Genomic DNA, 16,394 nt, shown 5'->3' on the forward strand with positions numbered 1-16,394 from the left:
GAAGTTCCTAGTGATTTCCTATGATTTGTGTGAAGCTTCTTCGTTGACAGCTTTAGTGGTAATAATCTGCACCAGAAGCATGGCCTGCTTATACACATCCAGATCTACCACATCTCCTTTTGTTTAACACAAGTTGTGCTTTTTCCGTATTGATCGAAGCAATTTATACAGCAGATAATTGAAGCAACAATGTTTCACCTACCGTCGGACGGTATTTACAACATCGGTGAACTGTGTTCAAGATCTTTTGCATCACGTATCGCAAAGTATTTCAAAAAGTTACTCAACTTTTGAATCAACTCATTTACTTATATTGGCATGCTTTTGTTTTTGAGCCAAACCGATTGCATCCGCTGCTTCGGATGATTTTCCCAAGACCTAACCGTTCTGATTATATTTGTTTTTAAAACGTCTCCACGTGAGGCGAGCGTTCACATTTTTGCCGAATACTACGGATCGTACCCGTCACCCTTGTAGGCGAGCATTAGACTTTCCACCAAACCCAACAGTTCGGAACTGTTGCTTCGGCTGTTCCCTTCAAAGGCGAGCATTCCAGATTCCTCTGAGCCCAACAGATTGTGTTCATTGCTATGACTGCTGCTTCCTTCTAAGGCAAGCATTTCCGCCGGACCCGACAGTTCGAAACTGTCGCTGCGGCAGCTCCCTTCTAAGGCGAGCATTTCAGTATTGACCGGACTCAACGGATCGTATCCGCACCGGTTGCCCCCTTCTAAGGCGAGCACTCTGTTTCCTTTTCTGCCGGACCCGACAGTTCGTAACTGTCGCTACGGCTGCTCCCTTCTAAGGCGAGCCATTTATTGCTATAAGTTCCCTTTTAAGGTGAACTTATTTTTCGACAGCCTGACCCGACGGATCGAATCCGCCGCTAAGGCAACTTCCCTTCTAAGGTGAAGTTTTTTTTTTTAAGAACCTACTTACACATAGCGCCTTTTTACTTTGAAGCGAACATCATAGTAGAAGAATTTGGTGTCGTCAAATGAAGGAATTCTCGTTTGCAATATACATCGTAATGGTCCAAACTGCTGCTGTTTTCTTCACTTACTCTCTTCCCCGCTGTATAATCCAAGATATAATCCTAAATCTGATGGCCATCGCAAACGAAACTGGGTTCACTCGTCGCCAATGTGAAGCTTCTTCGTTGACAGCTTTAGTGGTAATAATCTGCACCAGAGGCATGGCCTGCTTATACACATCCAGATCTACCACAATTTGAAATAAAAATTTGTCTGAAGATACCTTCAGCAATTGTTTTAAAAGTTTATTTTTAACGAATGTCTCCAGGGAAATGTCAAGAATTTTTTTCAAAAATATAAATCCGTAAGAAATTTCTAAAAAAAAATCCTAAGCCTCTGTTTAAACCTGTATAAATTTTAAAATCATCCTTATTGAACAAGGATCTCTGAAACAACTCCTGGACTTTCGATGAAATTTTAGTAGAGTTCATAAATAAAATCCTTCAATCGATAAAATCAATCAAATCTCGGGATAGCATTTCGCATGATTTCTCAAAAATGATTGGACAGAAGAAATATGTGTAGGATTCATCGGAGGAACTATTGGACAAAAATCTGTAGTATTAACTGAAGTAAAAAAAATTAAACATACTTTCAAAGATTGCATGGGATTTTTTGAGAAACTTTAGAAGAAATTTTTGGATAAACTGCATTTCCTACTGTTTTTGAGTAGCGTGTGATCCTTTGACCGTGACGCTTGCTCCTGCGGGGGCGGGTCAAGCGGTCAGACAGGATTAATCGTGTTTCGCGCGCAGTGCAGTGGGGGGGAGAAAAGTGGCGTGATTCGCGAGCTAATTTAGTAGTGTGTGATCCTTTGACCGTGACGCTTGCTCCTGCGGGAGCGGGTGAAGCGATCAGGTTAGGCGCGTAGTGCAGTGAAAAAGTGTATAGTATTTGGCGATAAGCTCAGTGTGGCGACGGAAAAAAAGAGCATTACATCCAGGTAAAATCGTTCTTTTTTATTATTTACTCACCTATTACCATTTGAAACTAAATACGTGCCAGGGTCGAAAATTTAATTTTCGATTCGGGAAGTGTAAAAACATTTCATATATCCATTTGATATCTGGGTGTTTTTATGCGGGGCTTACTGTAAATGAAAATGACCTCAGAATGTGTGTGTATTTACTGCCATTCTTGAAATGGGTCGTTGGAATTTCAGTAGAGCTATCACCTTTCATCTCCCGGGCTAAAATTGTCTGCAGATATAAAGATATCGAAGGGTATCAATAAATACATGCATACAATTTTCTTCCATAAAAGCACTGCCGGTCAGTGGGAGGTGGATTGTATACACACACACACACACACAACTGCATTTGCTACTGTTTTTTTTTAATTTGGATGAAATGAAGGAGAAAATAGATTTGTTCGAAGAATCCCTCAAGGAGTTTTGGATTTTTTGGAAGAAACATGGATTAATACTTGAAAAAAAATTCTATGAACAGGCGGAAGTATTATTGAAGAAATCTTTGGAAGATCTCCTAGAGTAATAACTGGAGAACTCGGTTGAAGGAATTGTGAAAAAATATCTGGAGGAAATTCTAGAATAGTTTTGCGAAAAAAAAACAGAATAATACCTGAGGAGGTAGCATTTTATGGGTTTCGTGGAGCAAATTCTTCTAAGTACCCTTGTAAAAATTCCTGGAAGTATTTCTGGGACCATTGGTGGGTAAATTTTTAAAATAATTTCTGGATAGACCCCTCTAGAAGACCATGAAATAATTCTAAAATCACTATGATAATTTCTGAAGCTTTTTCTCCGGGCACCTGAGACGAAATTTACGAAGAGGTTGTTGAACCCGTTATAGTCTAGTCTGTATAATCATGCATCAGGATTCAATGCGAGCATAATAAGGAATAAATAAGAGTATCCTTTATATTTAAACCCTATCCAACCATTTTGTCAAACTAATTCGACAAAAATAGACCAAATTGCTTGCCTTTACAAGTAGTGGAATTGTTCAAATTTCCTCATCTATGTCTAGATACCAAATTGATGAACAGCAAAAAATCTGGTAATTTGTGTAACAATGCTTTGATAGATTATGTCAAGAGTGATAGCACGTTTAGAAGGCCTTTCTTAATTTAGTGTAAAAATTGTGAATTTTCCACAATTAAATTTTCATAAGTCATAGAAAAAATGAAGATATTGTCTTGGTATGCTCTGCAAAGTTCTGTATTTCGAAAATATATACATAGTCCTATAACATTGAAAGCCATGAAAATCACTGCGAAAAAAGTTATGTGAGTATTTGTACCTTTGAAGTAGTTTTTATATTAAAATCGCTATAAATCCTTTATTTTAATAGATAGATTTTAAAACTACAAATTGAACTTCAACACTTCACTTTTTGCAAAAAAAAATAAAATACTAAAATCACTAGTAAGGCGATCAAATACCTTTAAACTCTAATATGTGTTGCTTATCTTGACAGATAGGCCTATTTCGTCTGCGACTTACAGACTTCTTCAGTGTCGAGTGAAGAAGTCTGTAAGTCGCAGACGAAATAGGCCTATCTGTCAAGATAAGCAACACATATTAGAGTTTAAAGGTATTTGCTCGCCTTACTAGTTACCTTATTTTATTTATTTTTTTGCAAAAAGTGAAGTGTTAAAGTTCAATTTGTAGTTTTAAACATACTCTAATAATCCCTCCCCTAAATTTGATATTAAAAAGTGTAGATAGATTTTCTTCATTTAACAACTCCAACAACTTTACCAAAGACACCAATTGCTTTTATCGACAAACAAAGAAAATAAAAATTTTATATCACTTATGAGTAAATTAATCAAAATATTCTCAATGCAAAAGTTGCCGCTTAACATATGCAGTACCATTGTCGAACATAGTATGGTAATATTTTCACTTTTTGATAGTTAAAGAGCTGATAATCGTGTTTTTTAATTTTTAAACCACTGCACAGTGGTTCGATCTAGAACAAATGTCGGCCAAAACATCAAAACTTCTTTAAAATAGATCACATTAAATATTTGACATTTTTGACATAATTAAGTGTAATGGACTTTTATTTTTAAATGTTTTTAGTTTTGGACTGATAATTAGAATATACAGGTTTGGACATTTGCAACTTTTTCAATCTTTCATACAAAACGGTCAACTTGGACAGGCTAGTTCTGAGTTATTTACTGGCGGGTTTAAAAGAAAATTTTCACAGCGTGTCAGGCATAACTTGAATTTCAACATACATTTTGAATAATTTTTCCATGCCTAATAATTTTTGAATTATTTTTCAATGCCTAAAGTAAAAACAACTTGACTAAAGTGAATTTTTTGATGAAAACTAATTAACGATTTACCCAAAATATGCAAGCTCTCCACAAAAACCATCATATGCAAATTTGTTCATCTCGTCTAAATTTGCATCTTTATGTTTTTAATAATTGCAGTCCAAAATTGTAAAAAATACAATATATGTTGAAATTCGTGTGTTATCAAATTTATCCATAAATATCTCAGATATAACCTGCCTCAATGCAAGTATCATGCATTTTTGAATTTGAATTTTGAATTTTTGAATTTTGATTTTGATTTTGAATTTTGAAATTTTGAATTTGAATTTTTGAATTTGAATTTGAATTTTGAATTTTGATTTGAATTGAATTTTGAATTTTGAATTTTGAATTTTGAATTTTGAATTTTGAATTTTGAATTTTGAATTTTGAATTTTGAATTTTGAATTTGAATTTTGAATTTTGAATTTTGAATTTTGAATTTTGAATTTGAATTTTGAATTTTGAATTTTGAATTTTGAATTTTGAATTTTGATTTTGAATTTGAATTTTGAATTTTTTGAATTTTGAATTTTGAATTTTGAATTTGAATTTTGAATTTTGAATTTTGAATTTTGAATTTTGAATTTTGAATTTTGAATTTTGAATTTTGAATTTTGAATTTTGAATTTTGAATTTTGAATTTTGAATTTTGAATTTTGAATTTGAATTTTGAATTTTGAATTTTGAATTTTGAATTTTGAATTTTGAATTTTGAATTTTGAATTTTGAATTTTGAATTTTGAATTTTGAATTTTGAATTTTGAATTTTGAATTTTGAATTTTGAATTTTGAATTTGAATTTTGAATTTTGAATTTGAATTTTGAATTTTGAATTTTTGAATTTTGAATTTTGAATTTTGAATTTTGAATTTTGAATTTTGAATTTTGAATTTTGAATTTTGAATTTTGAATTTTGAATTTTGAATTTTGAATTTTGAATTTTGAATTTTGAATTTTGAATTTTGAATTTTGAATTTTGAATTTGAATTTTGAATTTTGAATTTTGAATTTTGAATTTTGAATTTTGAATTTTGAATTTTGAATTTTGAATTTTGAATTTTGAATTTTGAATTTTTGAATTTTGAATTTTGAATTTTGAATTTTGAATTTTGAATTTTGAATTTTGAATTTTGAATTTTGAATTTTGAATTTTGAATTTTGAATTTTGAATTTTGAATTTTGAATTTTGAATTTTGATTTTGAATTTTGAATTTTGAATTTTGAATTTTGAATTTTGAATTTTGAATTTTGAATTTTGAATTTTGAATTTTGAATTTTGAATTTTGAATTTTGAATTTTGAATTTTGAATTTGAATTTTGAAATTTTGAATTTTGAATTTTGAATTTTGAATTTGATTTGAATTTTGAATTTTGAATTTTGAATTTTGAATTTTGAATTTTGAATTTTGAATTTGAATTTTGAATTTTGAATTTTGAATTTTGAATTTTGAATTTTGAATTTTGATTTTGAATTTTGAATTTTGAATTTTGAATTTTGAATTTGAATTTTGAATTTTGAATTTTGAATTTGAATTTGAATTTTGAATTTTGAATTTTGAATTTTGAATTTTGAATTTTGAATTTGAATTTTGAATTTTGATTTTGAATTTTTGAATTTTGAATTTTGATTTTGAATTTGAATTTTGAATTTTGAATTTTGAATTTTGAATTTTGAATTTTGAAATTTTGAATTTTGAATTTTGAAATTTTGAATTTTGAATTTTGAATTTTGAATTTTGAATTTTGAATTTGAATTTTGAATTTTGAATTTTGAATTTTGAATTTTGAATTTTGATTTTGAATTTTGAATTTTGAATTTTGAATTTGAATTTTGAATTTTGAATTTTGAATTTTGAATTTTGAATTTGAATTTTGAATTTTGAATTTTGAATTTTGAATTTTGAATTTTGAATTTTGAATTTTGAATTTTGAATTTTGAATTTTGAATTTTGAATTTTGAATTTTGAATTTTGAATTTTGAATTTTGAATTTTGAATTTGAATTTTGAATTTTGAATTTTGAATTTGATTTGAATTTTGAATTTTGAATTTTGAATTTTGAATTTTGAATTTTGAATTTTGAATTTTGAATTTTGAATTTGAATTTTGATTTTGAATTTTGAATTTTGAATTTTGAATTTTGAATTTTGAATTTTGAATTTTGAATTTTGAATTTTGAATTTTGAATTTTGAATTTTGAATTTTGAATTTTGAATTTTGAATTTTGAATTTTGAATTTTGAATTTTGAATTTTGAATTTGAATTTTGAATTTTGAAATTTTGAATTTTGAATTTTGAATTTTGAATTTTGAATTTTGAATTTTGAATTTTGAATTTTGAATTTTGAATTTTGAATTTTGAATTTTGAATTTTGAATTTTGAATTTTGAATTTTGAATTTGATTGAATTTTGAATTTTGAATTTTGAATTTTGAATTTGAATTTTGAATTTTGAATTTTGAATTTTGAATTTTGAATTTTGAATTTTGAATTTTGAATTTTGAATTTTGAATTTTGAATTTTGAATTTTGAATTTTGAATTTTGAATTTTGAATTTTGAATTTTGAATTTTGAATTTTGAATTTGAATTTTGAATTTTGAATTTTGAATTTTGAATTTTGAATTTGAATTTTGAATTTTGAATTTTGAATTTTGAATTTTGAATTTTGAATTTTGAATTTTGAATTTTGAATTTTGAATTTTGAATTTTGAATTTTGAATTTTGAATTTTGAATTTTGAATTTTGAATTTGAATTTTGAATTTTGAATTTTGAATTTTGAATTTTGAATTTTGAATTTTGAATTTTGAATTTTGAATTTTGAATTTTGAATTTTGAATTTTGAATTTTGAATTTTGAATTTTGAATTTTGAATTTTGAATTTTGAATTTTGAATTTTGAATTTTGAATTTTGAATTTTGAATTTTGAATTTTGAATTTTGAATTTTGAATTTTGAATTTTGAATTTTGAATTTTGAATTTTGAATTTGAATTTGAATTTGAATTTTGAATTTTGAATTTTGAATTTTGGAATTTTGAATTTTGAATTTTGAATTTTGAATTTTGAATTTTGAATTTTGAATTTTGAATTTTGAATTTTGAATTTTGAATTTTGAATTTTGAATTTTGAATTTTGAATTTGAATTTTGAATTTTGAATTTTGAATTTTGAATTTTGAATTTTGAATTTTGAATTTTGAATTTTGAATTTTGAATTTTGAATTTTTGAATTTGAATTTTGAATTTTGAATTTTGAATTTTGAATTTTGAATTTTGAATTTTGAATTTTGAATTTTGAATTTTGAATTTTGAATTTTGAATTTTGAATTTTGAATTTTGAATTTTGAATTTTGAATTGAATTTTGAATTTTGAATTTTGAATTTTGAATTTGAATTTTGATTTGAATTTTGAATTTTGAATTTTGAATTTTGAATTTTGAATTTTGAATTTTGAATTTTGAATTTTGAATTTTGAATTTTGAATTTTGAATTTTTGAATTTTGAATTTTGAATTTTGAATTTTGAATTTTGAATTTTGAATTTTGAATTTTGAATTTTGAATTTTGAATTTGAATTTTGAATTTGAATTTTGAATTTTGAATTTTGAATTTTGAATTTTGAATTTTGAATTTTGAATTTTGAATTTTGAATTTTGAATTTTGAATTTTGAATTTTGAATTTTGAATTTTGAATTTTGAATTTTGAATTTTGAATTTTGAATTTTGAATTTTGAATTTGAATTTGAATTTTGAATTTTGAATTTTGAATTTTGAATTTTGAATTTTGAATTTTGAATTTTGAATTTTGAATTTTGAATTTTTGAATTTGAATTTGAATTTTGAATTTTGAAATTTTGAATTTGAATTTTGAATTTTGAATTTTGAATTTTGAATTTTGAATTTTGAATTTTGAATTTTGAATTTTGAATTTTGAATTTTGAATTTTGAATTTGAATTTTGAATTTTGAATTTTGAATTTTGAATTTTGAATTTTGAATTTTGAATTTTGAATTTTGAATTTTGAATTTGAATTTTGAATTTTGAATTTTGAATTTTGAATTTTGGAATTTTGAATTTTGAATTTATTGAATTTTGAATTTTGAATTTTGAATTTGAATTTGAATTTTGAATTTGAATTTTGAATTTTGAATTTTGAATTTTGAATTTTGAATTTTGAATTGAATTTGAATTTTGAATTTTGATTTTGAATTTTGAATTTTGAATTTTGAATTTTGAATTTTGAATTTTGAATTTTGAATTTTTGAATTGGAATTTTGAATTTTGAATTTTGAATTTTGAATTTTGAATTTTGAATTTTGAATTTTGAATTTTGAATTTTGAATTTTGAATTTGAATTTTGAATTTTTGAATTTTGAATTTTGAATTTTGAATTTTGAATTTTGAATTTTGAATTTTGAATTTTGAATTTTGAATTTTGAATTTTGAATTTTGAATTTTGAATTTTGAATTTTGAATTTTGAATTTTGAATTTTGAATTTTGAATTTTGAATTTTGAATTTTGAATTTTGAATTTTTGAATTTTGAATTTTGAATTTTGAATTTTGAATTTTGATATTATTTTGAATTTTGAATTTTGAAATTTTGGAATTTTGAATTTGATTTTGAATTTTGAATTTTGAATTTTGAATTTTGAATTTTGAATTTTGAATTTTTTGAATTTTTGGAATCTTTGAATTTTGAATGTTTGAATTTTGAATTTTTGAATTTTGAATTTTTTGAATTTTGAATTTTGAATTTTGAATTTTGAATTTTGAATTTTGAATTGGATTGGATTGAATTTTGAATTTTGAATTTTGAATTTTGAATTTTTGAATTTTGAATTTTTGGAATTTTGAATTTTGAATTTTGAATTGTTGAATTTTGAATTTTGAATTTTTGAATTTGGAATTTTGAATTTTGAATTTTGGAATTTTGATTGAATTTTTGAATTTTGAATTTGAATTTTGAATTTGAATTTTGAATTTTGAATTTTGATTTTTGAATTTCGAATTTTGAATTTTGAATTTTGAATTTTTGAATTTTGAATTTTTTGAAATCGCTTCGAAAACAACAAAGATATGCTTTGTCCAAGTTGGATTTCCGACTTTTTCAGGATGTTGGATGTACACAAGTAAGGTACATTTGATCATGCTGTGGTGAGTGAATTCCAAAATATAATTACCACTGAGTGGAAGAAATCAGGTCTGTGAACAAGTTCTCTAAGCATAACATCATTATATTTTGAGTCATTTTGAAGTTATTTGTGAAAATCACTGTCCTCAATTGAGGACACTGGGCGTTCGGGGCATCTGTCCTCAAAATAGGACGCTGGGCGTTAACGGGTTAATTTGAAAGGCAGTAAAAAGTGATCAATTTGCCCCTCTGTTTACAATGCCGATCAATGTTACCCCGCAGATTAATGACACTCCGTTATACGGTACCGTACTGGAGTGAATTTGATCAGATCGATTGAAAAAAGCATTACCTTCCAAGGATGCTTAATGTTTCGTTGGCATCATAGATATTCCATGTTTCCTAGTTTAAAGTTGTCTAATGATGATTTTGATCTAAATCATTTTTTTTAAGTTCAGATTTGCAAAGAAATATTCACAGTTTTTAAGGTGTATGCAATACTGTTATAAATAGCGGTACTAAACAATATGCTGGTTCTAAGCCTACATGCAAACTTTGAGTGTTCAAAATGTGGTGAAAGCTCAAGTGTGAACTACTGAACTTATTTTTGAAATTATACAGGCTAACATCTAGCAAATCTAAAATAGTTCTGATATTCGACGCCATTTTTGAATCCAAAATTTCTGAACAATAGCAAGATGATTACTTCCGGTGTGTAAAAATCTGTGTAAGCATATCCAAGATGGATATTGGATATATTCGGAGCGGAATCGATGAGTAGATGCCGCAAATATATAATAAATGCGGTAAAGCTTAAAAGAAAGTCCATCGCACCATTTATCATGGGATATATACCAATAATTTTCTTTGAAATCGCCTAACGTCCTAATTCACCTTCTAGTTGTGCACATTTCATGCAAGATTCACCAAAAACAAGATTTATCACTCTTACAAATTTTCCAATAATGCCTTCCAAGAAAGTTTCCCTTTCGGCAGAATGTATGCTATAATCAATGTTATGTGGGTTTGTTTGGTTGTGCTTTTCTCCGTTACATATAGATATAATTTCGAGTATAGTATCTGATCATGCTGATTCATTGTTCAAGCTTCTCTGCAACAAATTTATTTTAATCTCTCACCACCTTCGTCCAGTGGAGTATTCTTTTTCTCTCCAGGCCCGAACTTAGAAAAACAGGTGTAGAAAAATAAACTTGCGTTTTGATTGCATTCACTCTTATTAAAATTCTAAATAAAACAATAATAAAACAATCATATATGTTATACATTTACAGAACTACAAAAGTACAATCACTAGCGAAATTTATAAATTCAATTTTTCAAATTAAATGTTTCATGATTAAGAAGATAAACGAGGAAACATTTTCGAATCAATACCTTAGAGCTTGATTTGGCCAGATTTGATCAAAAACTCAAATTATATTTACATTGAGAACAAGAAATTGAAAACTGCATCCAACCCAGTCTGTCGTATGCCGTATGCTTGCAGCATAAAGCAAGGAGCTTCTACCATGGAATGCCAACATTATATAGCCCCCTTTTCAAGGAGTTTTCCCATTTCCCTTTGTGCGGACGGTTGGTTGTCGTTTTTGGACACTGGCTATTCAGCAAAACTGTGAAAATTTATGCGAATTTAATTTTGTCGGATGTTTCGCCACCATCCGTTTGGCTTGGGAAGGAAACTTTGGCGCACACATAGTTTGTCAAAAGAGCAGCGATCACCGTTGATAGGCAATTCATTTTCTTGATTTTTCCTTTGAGTTCATTCTTTTGCTTTAGTTTCGGGCGCCACGAAATGACACCCAGGGCCTAATAAATTTTATTCTGGCGTATTGTAGCCACGTACGGGAAACCAGGTTTATCGAGATGAAAACATTTGCTGGTTTGATAATTTACTTTGTTAAATTGGATATATCAGAATTATGAGTTATTGTGCTGGTCTACATAGCCATTCAGTTTTATGCATGTAAGCATTTTGGCAATTGATAAAAAACAAATTCAATATGTTATTTGAAACTAAAGCAGCGACAAGTCTCCCAGTCTGTCTCCATCACAGATGACATTGCGTTGAAGATCATTTCTAAAAGTTTATTTTATATTATAACGTTACGCGTTGTAGTAAGGCTTAGTTTACATTCATTTGTACGATTTCCCATTAAATTTGTCAAACTAAAAACATTTTTTTTTTGGGTTCCTTCTTGTCAGCTACTGAGCGTTTCCAATGGCTTTGGCACAAAAAGTAGGAGATCTTCTACCGGACAGCACCCAATACCGGACAGAGTTGAAAAATTGAGATATAATTGTCCGAACAAGATGGTGTATTAGAAGAAAAGAAAAGAGCGGTTCCACGCCGTTTCGCAAACCCGATTTTTTTTTTATTGTGGGCTTCGTTGCCGTGCGGTTAGCGGCGTCAGTCGTCTAGGCGTATTGTGCCACGGGGTGTGGGTTCGATTCCCGCTCCAGTCGGTGAAAACTTTTCGTCAAACGAAAAATTCATCGCTGAGCTACTGGGTGTTTCGTGTTGTCCGTTGCCTAATGTTAGTGATTGTTCAGTCTGTGCAGCCTAGAAGACGGTGTTAATTGTCTTTATAAATTGTCTTTATTTTTGTATTTTTTGAATCGCCTGAAAATTTGCATACAGATTCTTTATGACCAAAAATGCCATTATGCACCTTCAGACCGCCATTTTGAACCTTGCCTTATTTTTGAGAAGGGCGTATCGGAAAATGCATGGCAAATCTTAAAAAAACTGTAACTCGAAAACGGTTTGTCCGATCGATTTGAGATCTTCTGCAAAGTTGTAGGTATTGCTTAAGACTATATGGAGAAAAATATGCACGGTAAAAAAAAGTTACAGATTATTTTTTATTTCAAAAACAAAATTTTAAAATCGATTTGCTCCAGAAACGCAGTTTCGATTTTTTTTATTTTTGGATATGTTTTAGGGGACAACTTATGCGATTTATTGCACAATGTTTCAAAATAGAAGAATTATGGACAAAAAAGCTATGATTTTTTAAAAAAATACAGATTTTGAAAAAAAATCGAAATAGAGGAAAACAATAATTTTTTATGTGATTATTTGAAAGTACAGAAAAATTGCAATCGAAAAGTACTTGAGTAATTTTTTTCTAGGTTGCATCAATTTCGAGATATACTCATATTTATATAAAATTTTCAAATAAAAAAACAAAAATAGGCCCTTTTCAAGCATATTTCGTGTTTCTCCATTCCAGAAAAAAAAATATTTTGATTGAGCGAATCGTAGCTAAATCGTTTATCGTTTGATCAAAACATTTATGCTTAAGTATTGAGAAAAGAGTGCACGGTAAAAAATATAAACGATATTTTCAAATGAAAATTTGAATGTAATAGTTCTTAAAAGCCGCAACATTGATGTTTTCAATTTTTGGATATATTTTGCGGTTGTTGTAGGTATTGTTTAGGACTATTTGAAAAAAAATATGCACGGTAAAAAATAATGACAGATTTTTTAATAAAAAAAAATTAGAATCGATTTTCTATGAATCTGTGATTTTTATTATTTTTGGACATGTTTTAGGGGACAACTTATGTGATTTATTGCACAATGTTTCATAATGGAAGAATTATGGACAAAAAAGTTATAATTTTATAAAATATTATAAAATATAAAATATTAGCCCTGGGGACCAAAGGTACACCGTTGTGATAGAATCACATTTTTAATGCCACGTTTAGATTTACCGTGTATATCTCGGAAGTGATGCATCTCAGCTAAATTTTACTTGAGTATTTTTCGATAGAAATTTTTCATATTTAAAAATAAATAGTTATTTTTCTGTACTCAAAAAAAACGCACCAAAAATATCGTTTTGCATAAATTCGTTTTATTTATTTTTTTAAATAATTTATTTTTTATCCAAAAATTTTCCATTTTGAGGCATTGAGCAAGAAATTACAAATAATATGCTGCAAAACATATCCAAAAATTAAAAACGTCAATTTTGCGGTTTTTAAGAACAATGAACTTCAAATTTTCATTTATAAATTTCGTTTATATTTATTACCGTGCATACCTTTTTAAATACTTTAGTATATAGGTTTTGATCAAACAATAAACAATTCAGCTACGATTCACTCAATCAAAATAAAATATTTCTGGAATGGAGAAACACGAAATATGTTTGAAAAGGGCCTGTTTTACATTTTTTTATTTGAAAATTTCATATAAATATGAGTATATCTCGAAATTGATGCAACCTAGAAAAAAATTACTTAAGTACTTTTCGATTGCAATTTTTCTGTACTTTCAAATAATCACATAAAAATTATTGTTTTCCTCTATTTCGGTTTATTTTCAAAATCTGTAATTTTTTTAAAAATCATAACTTTTTTGTCCATAATTCTTCCATTTTGAAACATTGTGCAATAAATCACATAAGTTGTCCCCTAAAACATATAAAAAAAAAAAAAATCAAAACTGCGTTTCTGGAGAAAATCGATTTGAAAATTTTGTTTTTGAAATAAAAAATAATCTGTAACTTTTTTTACCGTGCATATTTTTCTCCATACCTACAACTTTGTAGAAGATCTCAAATCGATCGGACAAACCGTTTTCGAGTACAGTTTAGTGAAGGTGCAAAATGGCATTTTTGGTCATAAAGAATCTGTATGCAAATTTTCAGGCGATTCAAAATATACAAAAATTTAATTTAAAAAAATAATTCGTCATGTTCGGTGGAATTGCTCAAAACTATTATGGAGAGTAATGTTTGCGTAGAATAACACATCCTTATAATTCATTTAAAAAAAAGTAGAGATGTTTGTAAATCGTTAAAAAGCTGACGTATCGCCTCGAATTTGAGCCTAATTAGTAATTATTTTGCGCAAGCATGATCAATATAAGCATGATATAATGTGAAAGTTTGATTGTATTTTGTACCATATATAAAGTTAATGTGCACAAACTACAATTTTGGTCAAGCACGTCTTGTCCCCCAGTTTCGAATAGCTTTATTTGTTATACGATATCTTTGTAGCTTTTGCACCAGTGTCTCGAAATTCATTCATTTTTCCTGGATTCCTACGATTAATCAAACACGCAATCAAAAAAAGAAGAATAAAGATTCCATTTCGAACAAACAAGTTTGAGTCAAAATTTAAACTTAAATAAGGGACACCCTATTCAACTGTTTTCTTAGATGATGCAAAACTCAATTACCGTGCTGCATCAATGCCCGGACGCTAAAGTCGACAGAAATGTTCAAACTTACATTTAAGTATGTTTGGTTAAAATATTCTTGAAGTGTTAATATTCAACATATTTTTACACTTCAGATCTTTATGAAAGTGACCAAATTTTTGATATTATTCATGATTTTTACAAGTAAATCAACGATATATTGGAGCGTGTCTTGTCTTTAAATCCGGACACCTGATCAAATGATGTTTTTAAATCCGGACATTTTTGGATCAAAATCCGGACACCTGTGTTTTATATGATATTTTTGCATATCTTTTCAAGAAAATCATACAAACTCGTCGAAATAATATATTTTTATCAATTCGACGTACGTTTTTCCCTAAACTGTCACAAAGAACAACACATAACTAATATTAGTGATTTAATTACCTGAACTGAATCGCGCGTGTGGCTTGAACTCGTTAACGTGTGGCTGGAATCTCAGATATACGCAATTATTCTTACATTACACCATTTTCTTATAACTCACAACACTTTATATGTATGTATTTCAAGTCTTCTCTTGTTTTATATATAAAAAACATCATTTACACTAGTGAAAAGTGGGTCTTCCACACGATGTCCGGGTTTAAAAACACTGACCCGAAATCCCGGACAGTCTCTTTACACTCCTTTTAATACACATTTGCTTCATAATTCAAATAGCTTTGTTATTAAACATTGAAAGTATATCTCTGTATTTAATTGTGTTCAAAACACTTCATAAAAATATACTTCACACACTCTTTCTTCAACCTTTGGTTTGGGTTGTGCGTTCAAAGATCTAAATCTGCATTCACATGGACCACGGAGGAATGACGTCCGACAGAAACAATTAACGTGTTGTTATTTTTAGTAATTATTTGGCAATGTTAACTAGATTGAAAATGAGAGTATAATAATCTTCAATGTTTAAAGTATAGACTATGAAAAAATCCCAAACATAAAAACATTCAAATTATGTATAAATTAATGAATATTATTAAAGTGTCCGGATATTGGTACCGTCCGGATTTTGATTCACCACGGTACGAATAACTTCTCTGAACACATCGAACGTCTGAAATCGACGAGAACAGAGGAAACACTTTTTTCCGACTAAATTGTCGATTCGGAACTTTGTGGATTGGCTATGAAATACTATTCCTAAGGTAAAAACTTGGATGATACCGTGGTGAATCAAAATCCGGACGGTACCAATATCCGGACACTTTAATAATATTCATTAATTTATACATAATTTGAATGTTTTTATGTTTGGGATTTTTTCATAGTCTATACTTTAAACATTGAAGATTATTATACTCTCATTTTCAATCTAGTTAACATTGCCAAATAATTACTAAAAATAACAACACGTTAATTGTTTCTGTCGGACGTCATTCCTCCGTGGTCCATGTGAATGCAGATTTAGATCTTTGAACGCACAACCCAAACCAAAGGTTGAAGAAAGAGTGTGTGAAGTATATTTTTATGGAGTGTTTTGAACACAATTAAATACAGAGATATACTTTCAATGTTTAATAACAAAGCTATTGTGAATTATGAAGCAAATGTGTATTAAAAGGAGTGTAAAGAGACTGTCCGGGATTTCGGGTCAGTGTTTTTAAACCCGGACATCGTGTGGAAGACCCACTTTTCACTAGTGTAAATGATGTTTTTTATATATAAAACAAGAGAAGACTTGAAATAC

Source organism: Aedes aegypti, chromosome 1, assembly GCF_002204515.2.
Source record: "Aedes aegypti strain LVP_AGWG chromosome 1, AaegL5.0 Primary Assembly, whole genome shotgun sequence".
NCBI classification, from domain to species: Eukaryota; Metazoa; Arthropoda; class Insecta; order Diptera; family Culicidae; genus Aedes; species Aedes aegypti.